At 34.9% G+C, this 16,876-nt stretch overlaps 1 protein-coding gene and 1 long non-coding RNA gene across 3 annotated transcripts in view; one reads left to right on the top strand and one right to left on the bottom strand.

Annotated features, from left to right (window-relative positions):
* The window catches only part of LOC106072084 (equilibrative nucleoside transporter 1-like), a 52,592-nt gene that overhangs the window by 13,946 nt on the left and 21,770 nt on the right, over positions 1-16,876 (top strand). The gene's annotated exons all lie outside the window — the stretch shown is intronic.
* Positions 514-8,575, bottom strand: LOC129928339 (uncharacterized). Its single transcript, XR_008779948.1, has 2 exons — positions 6,335-8,575; positions 514-1,004 (listed from the first exon to the last, which is right to left on the bottom strand). It is a non-coding gene; the product is annotated as an uncharacterized LOC129928339 (long non-coding RNA).

Genomic DNA, 16,876 nt, shown 5'->3' with positions numbered 1-16,876 from the left:
TTGACCAATCTTAACTTGGCTTGAGCGTTCCTTAGTTAGATACTAGCGGTGTGATCTGAGGATATGCAAAGGTGTCCTACAACATAAGAGTTGACTAGATTTAGGTCAATGATGCATCTTGACATTGATTTTAACCTTTATTACTGCAGAGATGCCTTTTATTCTAGAAGAAAACGAAAACAGAACTTTAAAAAAACCCCGAGTAAAGCCGGGTAAAACCATAGCTAGTTTATTGATACAACTTACCTTCAGGGGCCTATGCGAGTTTGTGTGTAACAAAAACGTCTTCGTCACCTAGAGTCTAGGTTGTTGTTTTTTACACCTCTTATCTTTCTGTACGTCTGTTTGTTGACACTTGTGATGTTGCTAGTTCAGGCTGTCTTGAAGTCAACCAATTACTCTGCAATCGTTTGGGTGTAATTGTTCGGGTGTATTACGTGTAGTTGACCAACAACACAAACAAGAACTGGCACATCAATTGTAACAGGTGAAGAGATGTAGTCAACGATGATGAACAAGTTAATATATATTTATTATGATAAAAGGCCACAGTAGAAGTCTCTGTCACTAAACACGTCGTTACCCTGGAGTGTTCTAACGCTAACTGATTTTCCGGTCTCTAACCCAACATATCCCAAACGTCACTAGTCCCGTTCAATATGCGTCTACTATGGTGCGTCGCTAAATAACTAAAATAACTAACCTATATAAATAAGGTGTCTAACAGATTCCTCCCCCCCTTGAAAAAAAAATATGTCAATATTTTTCCACTACTGTCAAGTCTTACAAGGGCATTTTCAATTTAAGGGGAAGACCACAAACATAAAATCTTGACATCTTCATCTTGACATCTTCATCTTGACAGTTCCTCATATTCATGTCAATGTTCATAACAGTTCATAACATTCCAAAATCATCTTCATTAGTACACAGTTCATCATGGAGGAAAATGTGGCATCATATGGGCACGTCACACGTCACAAATGTTCTTCACTGGCAGTAATCTGATAAAATACAATATTTCAAAAAACAATTATAAACTTTATTTACACATTCAATAAATTTTTTTTCTTACCACCCTTTTATACGCTTTTGTCCATTTTTCTTTTATACTCACCCTTTTCCATAGAACTAACTTTCGTCAATGATATATGAAATGATTCACATAAAAAAAAATATCCATACTTACTTTTAAATGCTTAACATCAAATTTACTTATCTCCCTTTTCCATAACATATAAATGGTGTCAATATATTAATATATATTACATACTCAATATAATCATAGTTTATTTACAAAATTGTTTCACTTCAATGTCATTCTAGACAATAGATCAGCTACAATATTCACAGATCCACTAATAGCTTTCACTTCAAATTTATATTCCTGTAGTGCTAAGAACCATCTATAAACACGACTGTTTTTCATGCTCTTTTGCTGTATATACTGAATAGGTTTATGATCAGTTAATAATATGAATTTCCTTCCTATTAAATAGCTCTCTAGCTTAGTAATTACCCATATTACAGCTAAGGCTTCTCTTTCAATGACACTATATTTTTTCTCTGCCTCTGATAATTTTCTGCTTACATATAATATAGGATGTAAGTTATCATAGTTCTGCATTAAACAACCACCAATAGCATTACCAGATGCATCAGTTGTGACATAAAATATTTTGTCTTTATCAGGTAGTCTTAATATTAGTTCATGACTAAAAACATCTTTAATTCTGTCAATAGCTTTCACACATTCCTCATTACAAACTACTTTTTGAGGTTTTCCTTTTTTAAGTAAGTCATTTAGTGGATTCACTATTTCTGCTAAGTTTTTTATAAACTTTCTGTAATAATTTACTATTCCCAATATGCTTTTAATTTGTCTTTTTGTTGTAGGTATTTCAATATTAAGTACTTTCTTTATGTTATCTTCAATAGGGCTAATCATGTTGTTATTTATTTTATGTCCTAAGAAAATTATTTCCTCCAATCCTATTTCTACTTTTTCTGCTTGAATTGTAAGTCCACTTTCTTTTATTATTTTGAATACTTCTTTTACATCTACCAAATGTTCCTCCCAACTATTATTAAAAATACATATGTCATCCAAATAGCAAATAACATTTTCTTTGTTTCCAATTATCATGTTCATCATTCTATTAAATGTGGCAGGTGCATTTACTAATCCAAAACTCATATAATTCCATTGAAAAATACCATATGGTGTTACAAATGCTGTGTAAGGTTTTGCATTTTCTGTTAAAGGTATTTGCCAATAACCTTTAGTTAAATCTAATTTAGTAAAAAATTTTGCTCCATTTAATTTATGTAAAATATCCTCTATATTTGGCATTGGATATGGGTCAAATTCTGTGATGTTGTTAAGTTTCCTATAATCAATACATAACCTTATATCTCCATTCTTCTTTTTGGCTATCACAATTGGTGAAGCATAAGGAGATGTTGATGGTTCAATTATACCTGATTCTAGTAAATTGTCTATTTCTTTCTTTACTTTGTCTTGTAAATGTAGCGGTATTCTATATGGCTTAAGCTTGATAGGTTTTGAGTCTGTTACTTTAATGTCATGTTTAATAATATTAGTTTTTCCTGGTATGCTGGAAAAAATTTCTTTGTATTCCTGTATTATTTTAGTTATATCTTTTGACATTTCCTTAGTTAAATTATTAAGATTAATCTTTTGCCAAGTTTGATTCTCTTTTGTTTCTATTACAGGTATTTCCTTAATATCATTTTCATTATGATTTTCATTTGTTATTATCATCAAGCATTCTTCTCTTTCTGAAAATTTATTTTCTATTTCCTCCTGAATGTTTTGTATCAACTCATCTTCTCTATCATGATACAGTTTCAAATTATTTATGTGATATGTTTTAATTTTCCCATTTATTTCAATTTGATAATTCACATCACTAATTTGTTTTATCACCTTAAATGGACCTTTCCATTGTTTACCAATTTTATTTTTCAGGTCATTTATCAATATTAATACATTGTTTCCTACTTCTAGTGTTTTCAATTGTCTTTTCTTATTTATATTCTCATGAGCACTTTGTTTGTACTTCTTATTGTTGTTATATGCTTGAGTCCATATTTCTTTCAATTCTGTTGTGATTGTTGTTTCACTGTCATTATTTAATTTATTCTCATTGCCTATTAGATTTTCTTTAAAAACATCTAATTCATCTCTGGGTTTTCTTCCATGTATTATTTCATATGGTGAAAATTGTGTTGCTTCATGGATGTTGTTTCTATGAGCAAATAGTACATAGTTAATGTAATGATCCCACTTGTTCTGATTATTCTGAATTATTTTTGTTAGTGATCTTTTTAATGATCCACCATATCGTTCACATAAACCGTTACTCTCCGGGTGGTAAACCGAAGAGTATATGTGTTGTATATTGTATTGTTTAGTCCATTTCTTAAATTGTTCTGACTTAAACTGAGATCCCTGATCACTCAATATAATTTTAGGTATACCATGTCTTGTAATTACTTTTTGAGTTATGGCATTAATGATATTTTCTGCACTTGTATTTGATAATGGGATTGCCTCTGGGTATCTACTAAACATGTCTATTACTGTTAGAATGTATTTGTTATTATTTTCAGTTTGAATTAAAGGACCTATTAAATCAATAGATACTTTCTGAAATGGTGCTGTAGGTTCATCCATTTCTTGAATAGGTGCTTTATTCACTAGACTTTTGTTCGATCTCTTTTGACATATGTCACATGAGTTTATGTATTTGTTGATTGTTGCTTTCATTTTGGGCCAAAATACTTGTTTTGACAAATTCCTATAACATTTCTTTACTCCCCTATGTGCTGCTAAATTATTATCATGTGTCATGATTAAAACATCTTTCCAATATTTCTGTGGTAAGACAAGTTGTTTTATTTTCTTGTTATCATTACTTGTTTGTCTAAACAATATTTTATTCTCTATGCAAAATTTCTCCATTGGATTATTATTGTTTTTATCTGATATTCTCGAATAAATTTTCCCAATAATATTGTCATTCATTTGTTCTAATGCAAATGTGGGTGTTGTTTCTTTTTCACTTTGAAATATTTGTGTTTCAAGACTATTTTGTGTTTCATTTTCTATCTCTCTTTCCTTAACATCTGTATTTTCTATTTGTATTACATTACTGGTTTCTTTTTCTTTATCATTACTTATTACATTTATTGTATTTTCCTGTTTCTCATCTTTTTTATCCATTGATCTTGTTATTATCATACTTGTTATATTTTGTGTTTCTATGTTTTCATGATTTTGTCTTATGTTTTTGTATTTGTTTTGCCAGTCTTCTAATTCTTTTCTTGAACATTCTTTAACTCCTTTTATGTTTCCTACTAACATATCATATCTCATTTCTGGTATTGCAATGCCATCACAATAACCAGTGAAAAATGGAGTTTCAATGTACACCCTTATAGCTTTAAATTCCCTTACAGTGCCATCTGCTAATTCTACTTTCTTAGTAAACCCTTTATACCAATGAGGTTTGACAAATTTAGTTTTTACTGCCAAAGTGTTACAACCTGAATCCCTGATTAATTCCACCGGAATTCTATCTACAAACCCTGGGTACACTGCAAAATTGTTCCTATTTCCTTCCATGAAATATACCCTATCTGTACCTTTATTTTTGTATTCCCTACTGTAACTCCTATTTCTATAATTTCCCCTGTCATTCCTATCTCTACTCCTATATCTATTGTTATTTTGTTCATTGTATCTATTTCTACTTCCAGACCTACTATTCCCTCTTCTACAGTTAGCTGCTATATGACCTTTTCCTTGACATTTAAAACAGGTTATTTCACTATATTTTCTATTTCCACTATTTGATCTGTTTCTATTTCTACTTCTATCAACATTTTCTTTGGTGTATCCTATTAAATCTACTTTGCTCTTATCCCTATCAGAAAATGGTTTATTTGGATAGGCATTTTTGTATACTCTCATTATCTCTGTTATTTCATCTATAGTTTTTGGGTTTCTTTCTCTAATAAAAGATTGTAATTGAGGATCACATTTATTTACAAAGTTGTCCACTAGAATAAAATTTTTTAATCCTTCATAAGAGTTATTCACTTTTTCTAATTTTACCCACTTATTGAAAAAATCCTTTTCCATATTAATGGTAGTTTGGGGTTCTATTCCTAATGATGGTATATTGTCAAAGTATTTCTTTCTAAAAGTTGTAGCATTATGACCATATGCATTTAATAACTCTCTTTTTAAAACCTGATAGCTATCATCAATATGATGGTCATGATTTTGGCATATTGTTAGAGCTTGACCATGAACAAAGTCTATCAGTATTTCAGACCATTCTTCTTCAGGCATATTAAATGTAGACATTTTTGCCTCATATCTTTTCAGGAAATCACCAATGTCATCCTTCTGTTCATCAAAACTTTGTATCTTTCTCTTTAGCCATGTCTGTGAATTAGGGTTGTCTCTTTGAGTGGTATAATTATTTGAGTTATTTGTGTTATTTCTTTGTTCAGTTTGGGCTCTGGCTTGTGCTGCGTCCAATCTCATCTTCTCCATTTTAGCTTCATGCTCTCTCTGCCTTTCTTGGTCTTCTTTTTGCTTTTCATATTCTTCCTTTCTGATCCTTTCTTGCCTCTCTATCTCTTGTCTTTGATGTTCTTCTTGTCTTTCTATCTCTTCTTTTTCCCTTCTTATTTTATCTTGACGTTCCATTTCTTCCCTCACAACTTGCTGTACATAAGCGGCTAAGTCTTTTCCTTTTAACTCCATGGCCTTTCCATCCTGCATAGCTGTTTCCTTAACCTCCTTAAGGTCCACATATGATGATGTAGCCATTGTGTTTTATATTTTATATATATTTTTACTTAGCCTATATTGGTTATGGCTATACTTTAAAAGTTTTTACACACTTTTATACCAGTTTTAAGTGTTATGTCTCTATCTATAGATTTAGTAAATGTGTAAATCTAGTCTGAGTTATTATGGTTATATTCAAATCTGTATATTAGGTCCAGTATTACACACAAATTTAAATCTAGTATATTATAGTATGTATAATAATACTATTTAGATCTATAGTTATCAAGAGCACTATGACTTTTAGATCTAGTATGAATAACTATGATCAATTTTAAAATCTGGTATGACTGAAGTCACAGTGAAGTGTTTAGAGTAAATTCAAAGACTGTCTAGAGTCTAGATCTAGATTAGATTATGGTTCTATTTAACCATACGAAACAAATATGTGTATACAATGTCAAATATATCTTCAACAAGATACATATATCTAGAATGTACTACCTTCATTCATTTTTCAATTAATAATATTTCAAATTAGAGTCTAGATGATTAAATTGTACCAAAGAGATGTACAACAATTTGCAGATCTAAATTTAGCCAGACGATAGTGTTTGACTACATAGCCAGTTTCGGCATTATTCTCATGGCAAAATCATATTTGATTTTAACCGCTCAAACTAAAATTATTTTAGTCTGATTCACAATGAAAGAATCCTACCCGCACTTTCTATCATTAAGTGAAAAAAAAAAAATACAGATCTAATTAAATTAATAAAAATAAATAATTTAAAATAATATAAACAAATGAAATAATTAAATGAGACTATCACTATGGGTTGGGATGTGACAATATGGCACACAATGATAACGTCACGAAGTAACCAGGCAACAACGGATATGACGTTTACACAAACAAAACAAATTACAACCCTAAACGTATAATATAGCTTTTCATCTAAATTACGTCTTCTACCCCGACGGGTTTTAAGGCGCACCACCTGATTTTACTCAGGCTAACGTACCAAATTTAGACAAAATCTATTTCTAAGGGCAATCTAAACATATACTAATAAGAAAAATGGCACTTAGCTTTTGATAAGAAAGATCCCTTTGTTCGGACTCCCGAATATGCTAGATCACAACAAATTCCACTGCCTCTCTTCCAGTTCTGACTCTGTTCTCCGGTGCTACCAGTATCCCACGTAATGCCACAGATGTCCTGATATGCCACAGCAAAATGTTCCAGTTTCTTTGACGACTGTTGATGACCGTATGTGTAGTTCCGACGACTTTGTATACACAGTTACTGACGAATAGGTTAACGGTTCTTCTAGCGATGACTTGACTTGTGTAGATGATTACTGACAAATAACAGTCTCTTGACGACAACTTGATCTGGACGACTGACGAATAACGAATTTCTTGACGATGACTTGATCTGGGCTGACGAATAACGACTTTCTTGACGATGACTTGATCTGGGCTGACGAATAACGGTTCTCTAAAATAGTTCACTGCTTCTGCTGCTATTCCGGTAGTACGACGAAGTTTGCTGTTGTACTCTGCTTCAATAGACCAAACTGTCCAATGTAGACTAGGTGAAACCAAGGTCACCTCCGACGACGTTCCGTTACACGATTAACGGTTTTCAACGAAATTAAGTGGATGTAGCTGTTTCCACAACTTCACTGCTAACAAGTCTAGGTATGGTCTAGACCGACGAATACTAGATATATCAATGTTCAGTACTGATAAAGATTACTTCACTAACCTTCCAAAGGTTAAACACAGTGACCGTTATAAACGTGGCAAGCAACCGGTTCAATGAGCAAACTGCTCCACAAGAATCTCTCCAAGGGTAAGACGACAGAGCGATTTCGATTTAGTTAGCTACCAAACTTGTAGTACTCACAATACTTCTGACAGCGGGCAAACTGTCCTTCTCGAAACTGACGAGGTAAAACTTGATACTCAATGTGGCTCCTATGACGAAGAAAAAATATGTCCAACAGGTTCACTAACGATCCCTCACTCGTTATGAATGAACGGTTTCTCTGGTTGTAGGTCGATTCAGCATATGAAGATCAGGCTTTGATAATATACTGGTTAAGCAGACCAGACGTTGCGATGATTACGGTCCTGACGAAGGTCACCCTGAGTTAACGGCTCGTTGAACGTGCGATCAAACAGGCGACGACTGTATGTAGATCCAGAACAAAGTCACTCTGCGATGCTGCTGTGTTCAGCCGTACTCCGATGAAATCTTATAACTTCGAGTGCACGACCCTCACCTGAGTAAACGTTCTGCTTCGAGGTCCGGTTCGATGTTCGGCTTCATCAAGGGTCCGGCTTCGAGGTTCGGGGTCGCCACTGTGATGTTGCTAGTTCAGGCTGTCTTGAAGTCAACCAATTACTCTGCAATCGTTTGGGTGTAATTGTTCGGGTGTATTACGTGTAGTTGACCAACAACACAAACAAGAACTGGCACATCAATTGTAACAGGTGAAGAGATGTAGTCAACGATGATGAACAAGTTAATATATATTTATTATGATAAAAGGCCACAGTAGAAGTCTCTGTCACTAAACACGTCGTTACCCTGGAGTGTTCTAACGCTAACTGATTTTCCGGTCTCTAACCCAACATATCCCAAACGTCACTAGTCCCGTTCAATATGCGTCTACTATGGTGCGTCGCTAAATAACTAAAATAACTAACCTATATAAATAAGGTGTCTAACACACTACAGAACTACCATTTTTAGCAGCCCCCCGAAAGGGGAATAGACGCTATTAGTTTTGTGTGGTATGTCTGTCTGTCCGTCCGTTCGTCCCGTTTAGATCTCGTAAACTAGAAAAGATATGTAAAATCAAACATCATGATATTTTAGACCATTCAAAGTTCTGATGTAACGGCTACTTTTTTTCTTTTCTGAAAGCGAAAAATTTAATTTTTCAAATGCAAGCAATTTTTTCATAAAAATACACCATTTTAACAACTATTCACTATTAATGGTAACAAACACGAGAGACTATTTAGTAAGGGGGATGACTCTTTAGCATATTTTTAACATATTTATGCTAACGGTTTTAGATTTTTATAGAAATTTTTATTTCCAAAATTGTATTACTAAGTAATCTCAGTCCTACAAACTACCTATATTTAAAAAAAATGTTTACTTATATTTTTAAAGAGAAAAAATCTATGTAATATGCATACAAGTGGAATTGAATTTAAAACAACAATTAATAAGCAGTGTTTCATATTATAGACATAAACTATAGCGTAAGGCAGGGGTGGGCAAATTACGACATGCGGGCCACATGCGGCCCGCTGAAGTGTTTTATGCGGCCCGCGAATACCTACAGAAATCATGTGTACCCACAGTATATACATATAAAAATGCTAATCTATTAAAAATAATTCTAAATTTCCCTACATATTATCGAAACTCTATCATTATATAAAGTCAAAGACACAATCTCAGGCCAGTATTTCTTCAATGCTTTGAAGAACTGTGTTGAATGTTGGGTATGATTGGAACAAGATGGCAAGTGTAACAACTGATGGAGCTCGATCTTTGACTGAGAAAAACTTTTTTTTTTTTAAAGAATATCCCAACCATAAACTCTAAACAGAAAAGTTTGCACAAAGCTGCATGAATTCTCTTCATATTACAATACCAAACTATTGTTAATAAAAGCATCAGACTTACGGTCATAACCACAGGCAGTATAGAAAAGCACTTGTAGATATATAAACTAAATATTCCGATGCATCCGCTGGCTTAGCATGGGCAGGTAATGAGAAGAATATAAATTCTCAAAGTAGAAATGTCCATATTCTTAGAAGGATATTGACTGTGACTATGAAACTAATATTTCTAATGATAAGTGGAAGATATTTTATGTTTTTCATGGTAGCTATTGCAATGGGCTGCTTGCTTATGTAATGCATGTTAAATTTTTCAAACAAGGCTTTCCAATTTCTCCAGGCCAGCAGGGGAAAATAAGTTTTGTCATTTTCCTTTGTTGAAAGGTGAAAATATTTCTAGTGAAATGGTTAATATTACCAGACTTATTTGGATTCCTTAATTATGAAATTTATGAAGGCAAATTTTAAGACGTCAAGAACCAGTTTTCAATACCATCAGCTCACCATTTAGTGCAGAAGCTGATTCAGCCCCAGAGAACATAACGCCATGCAAATTATAACCTGTAAGAGAAGTTCAAGTCAGTACTTCCACTGTAGCTTAATGGATGCCAGAAGCTGTATTTCCACACTTTAAAAAAACCTTGCAGCTAAGTTTTAACATTATTTTGGTACACATACATATGTGAACAAGTATTTTTCTTGTGGAAAATAAACAAGTGTAATCACAGGTCGATGGTGAATGACTATAATTTGACAGCAGTCACAAGTATAACAACTAGAAAGCTAGCTCCACAATTCAGGAACATTAGGCACGAGTGTAAATAGTTAAATTCCTCACATTAAGTACAACTGTACATTTGTGGTGAAATGTAATATGAAAAGACAATAGCAAATTTTAAAAAAATTGTTAAATGGGTTTCAGAAATTGCTAACTCTAGTAATTCCTCAATTTGGAATGTGAAAAAAAAGGAAAAGTGAATGTATGATACAGTATAAATATGAATTAAAAGACATTATACAGTTAACTAGCGTGTATATATATATATATATATATATATATATATATATATACATATATGTGTGTATATATATATATATATATATATATATATATATATATATATATATATATATATACACACACATATATGCGGCCCCCCATTCCCAAAATTTTGTTAATGCGGCCCTCAATACAAAAAGGTTGCCAACCCTTGCGTAAGGCAATACATCTAGAACACTTAACTAAAGTGAAAAGTTTTATTTGTTGAGACTTAAAGAGATTGGCCCTTTACAAAACAATTAGATAATCATTCAATGACATCAGTTAGGCCAGCTTCACATTTAACTTCACCTTCACCTATCCCCTAGTCTGTTGGACCACTGGGGCACTACACACGATCTGTCTACAATCTTTCTCCATTCCTCTCTGTCTTTTGCCTTTGATAGAATTTCCTTCACTCACAGGTTTGTCCATTCTTTGATGTTGTCTTCCTGTCGCTTTCTGTGTTACTCTTTATCTTCTTCCTGAAGGAAGGTCTTTGCGAGTCCCGAGGACCTTGTGATGTGTGGCCATAGAGTTTTGAGTTTACGTTTTTTGACAATGGTTAGCAGGTCATCGTGGGGTCCAATCGCTGTATTAAACCTGCTTCTAATCTTTCATTCGTGATTCGGTCCTCGTTGTTGGTTTTGAGTTACAACTTTTGGTACAGAATGGGTTCCCCAAAAGTCACCGAACTCGCTCTATAATTCATCGACGATAATGACGTCATTCCAAAAGGATTGCAAGACGTAATAAAACAAAATGTTAGACCTTTAAATTGTGTGAAATCGAGTGTTTTCAATAAAATATGAGATTGTTTTCAAATCGTTGTAATGAGTTTGTTCTGCTATTTGACACTGAAGTGAACTGATTGTCTTAAGGCAAAGTTCTAAAATCACTTTTTTTTTAATCTTTTTTTTTTTTTTACAAATCAAAACCGCGGGTTGAAGTTGAAGCGTTCATTAGCGATGAAAGTGAACTACAGCAAATAGCCCCCTGGTTGACATCTTTGTCATCTTTAAACGAGTTCAAATTTCCCAACTCCATATCTTTGCGAAACAGGAAACTTGTTAAATACAGAAGTAGAGTTGATGCAGAAGATGACATTCGCTCTGACCTTGCAAATATCTCCCCTAAAATTCCCAATATGGTGAATCAGAAACGCGCTCAAACTTCGCAATGACGTTGTCTGGCTAGCTACCCTGCCTCACCGTGGCGCCCGGGGGGAAACGATCGTGAGAGGGGACGATTAGGCCAAAGGGTAGCAAAACATAACTCCCGTGGGGGTGCCTAAGGGGGGTGCGAGAGTAACCCCATTGCACAGTGCGGAGTTATAAAAGACAACCTTTGTTCAACGTCCAGGCGACGTCCCTCAAGGGGACGTTACATAAAAGGCGTATCCCGCACGGTCAGCCTGGGAGATTAAAGAAATATGGCGGAGGCTCCGGTGTATGCGTTTAACCCCGAGTCTAACACCCGCCAGACAGAACGGTGTATGCGAGGTGTACAACGTTCATTCAGGCCGGTAGAAGGGAGCTCTTGTTGGCTTTTGCTGACCTTAGGGCTCCCAAGTGCGGTGCATAACTCTACATGACAATTTCAAAAAGTGAAACAGAAACACGCTCAACCTCTGCAACGACGTTGGCTTTTTTCACAAACTGTCACAACAGTTATGTAGCAATCTAGGATTCAATAGCTGGAGTTGTTTACCATGTCCAGTCAAGCTTTGCAAATTGTCACATGAACATGAATATAGTGAATACGCAATTGAAAAGTAAATAAGTGCAAGTCATAAATATACACTTTCATTTATTTGCAATTCAGCTTTAAGCAGAAATGTTGAGTGACTTGTGGGAAACAGCTTTTGCAATTCATATCATATATTTACATTTTGATTACGATATTATAACATAACTAGGATTTAGGGGCCAATGGCTAAAAGGGGTCTCAGTATTAAAAAGGTTGAGAACCACTAATTTAGAAACTACCTATATATAAAATTCTCTTCATGGCTCAAGAGTTTGGACACGCAAAAAGAAGTAAAGGAAAGATCACTCTTTTATTTCTTCAAGTCGGACGAACTAGAGTTACCCTACGAAAAAAAGAGGGGGGGGAACAAGTAGTATTCATCCGTCACAAAATAGCAGGGCTGGACTTAACCGTTGTGACCAAGAAGTCATAGAAAGCTCACTCTTTTTTTTTTCTACCTCACGTAGTTTTAGTCACTAAATAGCAGGGCCGGTCTCAACCGTTTTGAGGCCCTATGAAAAACGGATTTCGCGGGGCCAAGTTTAGGTAGGGATACGGATAATAAGTAAAATTTAAGAGTTTGTATTAGAAAATAAATTCGTCTTTGCATTTTATTCATTCTTTACTGCGTACAGAACTACTTTACGAGCCTTGCGTGTAGCTAATGCATACAGTATATTTTAAAATTTTTATTTCCTACATAGATTACGCTCAATAGCAAGAATTACCAAATGTTTCAATCTATCTTCGAAAATTGTTTAACTCAACTCAAGTAATTCTTCATTAGTTTGAGGCGCAAGAAGCTTCTTTCACTAGATTCCACAATTACGGGTATTGCATAATGCCGTTTTCCATATTGAATGACACCAAAATGACAATGTTTGTCTATATATTTCAGGGGAATTTTTTTAGTTTTCAAAACATTTTATTAATTTCCGGAGATTTCCAGGACTTTTGCGTATATTTTGCAATTTCAGATTTCCAGGAGCTCCTGGTAAAATCATGAGCCGCCGGAAATCTGTTATAAGTTATGAAATGGTTTACTTTAATAATTTACACACAGAATTAGCGCGGGTCCTATGAAAGTGCGGGGTCCACTGCGGTCGCATAGGTTGCAGTGGCTTAAGGCCGGCCTTGCATAATAACGTCGTATGCTACGCCGTGGGTCGACTAGTTCCATAAGTCGACTCTATTTGAAAACAGCATTGAATAAGTAGCGGTGTTTAGTATCATAAAAGTAGTTTGCACAATCTCATTCTGTAAACCCTTGTAGACAAAGGCTTCTTCCTTGAGACCTTAATGAGATGTCTTTACAAAACCATTAAGGAGATAATCAATACCATTCAACCATATCGACTTAACAATACAATAATATCGGCAACACTTTCAATACTACATAGGCCTACATGTGTCTTCTTTTTTGTATTGGCGAAGATAGGATTGTGGTTATTGATAGTTTGCAGTTCATTGCTTCTGATATACAAACTGAAAATACGAAAACCTGCCTGAGTGGACCACTTCGGAAGCCGATTCTGAGTTTGTGTTTCCACACAATCTTTGTAACCTTTTTCTGTTTGTTGTTTTACGACATTTGACGCTATTAGAATGTATGCACTTTTATCAACGCTTGTTGTCCTGTATGAAACATAGACCTACAGCTAGTCACAAAAACTTACGCATGTTTTGTATGCTATAGTATGTTTTGTATTTTTTTGTATTGCTGCTGGCAGTGTCTGTCATTCGCTGGTCATTTGTTTAGTCTAAGTTGGAACCACCAACCTTATATAGTTTTAGGATGCACCTTTTATTATACAGTTGACAATATCCTGGCCTTAGGCATTTTTAGGGGAAAAGCGAATATTAGTTTTGTGTGGTCCGTCTGTCAAAGATTCGAACAAAAGTTAAAAATACAATTTCACCATCTTTTGCACAATGAAAAGTTTATGTGCGAAGGTTACTTTTTATCATCTGAGAGCGAACCGTTTAGTTTTTTTAAGTTTATTATCCAAACCAGTGATGCCCAAACTACGGCCCGCGGGCCACACCCGTCCCGCCTAAACATCGGCACAAAGTGAAGAAATTTTTAAAAAGATCGAAAAATATATTTGTAATTACGTTAGGACTTTGTCTTGGATAGATTTGTAATTACGTTAGGACTCTTTGTCTTGGATAGATTTGTAATTACGTTAGGACTCTAACTTTGTCTTGGATAGATTTGTAATTACGTTAGGACTCTTTGTCTTGGATAGATTTGATTCTAATCTAGTATATTCTAATTGTTATATTATTATTTATTGAAATGAACACGAAGTGTTTTTTTTCGATGACAAGTGTTGACAGTTATTTGAGATTCTTGGATAATTCCGCTACTCCTATCCCCACTGAAGATTGTTTCGACTTATCTGCAAAAGGAGCTGATTTCCTTACAAAGCCAGAAATCCTTGCTTGAGAAATTTAGAGCGATGCAGGTCATTGATTTCTTCTCCGTGGTGTAGGAAGAAACTTTTCATTTCTCCGAAATGAAGTGTTACGGACGATCACAATGTTTACAAGCACTTCATTGAGTAGACAAACGTTTCACTAATAAAACAGATGAAATCGATCTTACATAATTGACATACGTGTGTATGTAGCCCAAAAAGTGCTACGGGTTTCTAATAAAACTATTTAAAATGGTTTATTCTCTATTTCTTTTTTTTTTTGTATCTATTCGATGATGTGGCCCGCGAAACGAGTGTCGGAAATTAAACTGGCCCGCCGGCCGAAAATGGTTGGGCACTACTGATCCAAACCATTTTTTTTTTGGATCATTAATATACACCACTTTTAAAACAATACAAGAATACATAAATGAGATTATATATTTTGTAAAACATATCTCCTAGCCCTAGAGTATGTCATTTGAGAGTAATGGTATAAAAAATGTATGTATTACTTATTTGTGTAATTTCTTAAGTATTAGCTACAAGCAGTTCACAGAAAACGTGTATTTTTATTTAAAAAAAAAAAGAATGTACAATATGTACATATTCCTACCTTCATCTTCCCTTTTGTTGAACCCTTAGGGCAACACACATGATCCGTCGACGTTCTCCATTCCTGTTTTTTTCCCTCGAATTGAATCTCCTTTAATGACTTCCTTGATGTTGTCTTCTCTGTCTGCTTTGTCTTTTTCTTGATTCTGTTCCGTGATGGAAAGTCTTTACGAGTCACGAAGAACTTGTGATATGGCCATAAAGTTTAAGTTTGTGTCTTTTTTGACCGTGGTAATCAGGTCATCGTTGGGCCTAATTGCCATTGTGATCCTGTTTCGAATCTCCGCATTTTGTGATGCGGTCCTTATTGGTGATACCTAGGATCCTTTTAAAGCATCTCAATTCCATTGCTAGGATTCTCCTCTCTAGTTTTGCGCATTGAAAAAGAAAAAAAAACGAGATTTACTAGTCAGTGTTGGCATGTGACCTACATGTACATGGTAATAGAGTCGTACCAAAAGGCCCTTGAGAACCAAAGGGAAGAAGTTCACCCAGAGTTAAAGAATGAGAACTGGCCTCCTAGATGTTCTTTTAATCGCATCAGTTGTGAGGTTCTTCAGAGGTTCTTTTGAGCCACTAACCGTTAGGATGCCGCCACCACAGAGTGCGATGCAGCGTGTGGCGGAAAATAGCGAGTCCTTCATTCTTCTGTACCACTTGCACTACACTGGGGACTCCCAAAGCCAACCGCAAGTTATTTTTGACTGTTTGACTTCCAAAGCCAACCACAAGTTATTTTTGACTATTTGACCTCCAAAGCCAACCACAAGTTATTTTTGACTATTTGACCTCCAAAGCCAACCGCAAGTTATTTTTGACTATTTGACCTCCAAAGCCAACCACAAGTTATTTTTGACTATTTGACCTCCAAAGCCAACCGCAAGTTATTTTTGACTATTTGACCTCCAAAGCCAACCACAAGTTATTTTTGACTATTTGACCTCCAAAGCCAACCACAAGTTATTTTTGACTATTTGACCTCCAAAGCCAACCGCAAGTTATTTTTGCCTATTTGACCCCCAAAGCCAACTGCAAGTTATTTTTGCCAATTTGACCTCCAAAGCCAACTGCAAGTTATTTTTGCCAATTTGACCCCCAATGCCAACTGCAAATTATTTTTGCCAATTTGACCCCCAAAGCCAACCGCAAGTTATTTTTTTTCCTATTATTTCTTGTAAACGTTTCCACAAGGGTGCCACGTAGAATCTTTCACATTCATTGGTCAGACACCATCAGCAAAAATAACCTCTTGCAAAGAACCAAGCAAGCTCATATCGAAGAATAGATTAGAAAGAGAAAATGGACGCTGCGCAAAACACCAACTAGCATCACAAGGCAAGCATTGAAGTGGAACCCACAAGGCGAGAGAAATTGAGGGCGTTCTACAAGCAGCTGACGATACGAACTAGAGGCAGACACTTTGGTTACTCCTGGAACAAGATGGAAATGATGGCACAGGCCAGGAGACTAATGAAGATCTATTTTTAGCGACCATATTCTAATAGGTGTGTGGGCTGTAAGTAAGAATTCAGACAGGACCTCTTGCGAAGGCAATCATACTTTAAA

The sequence above is a fragment of the Biomphalaria glabrata genome, chromosome 1, assembly GCF_947242115.1.
Source record: "Biomphalaria glabrata chromosome 1, xgBioGlab47.1, whole genome shotgun sequence".
Taxonomy (NCBI): Eukaryota; Metazoa; Mollusca; class Gastropoda; family Planorbidae; genus Biomphalaria; species Biomphalaria glabrata.
Note: the sequence above shows the minus strand (reverse complement) of the source record. Positions and strands in the feature narration are given on the sequence as shown.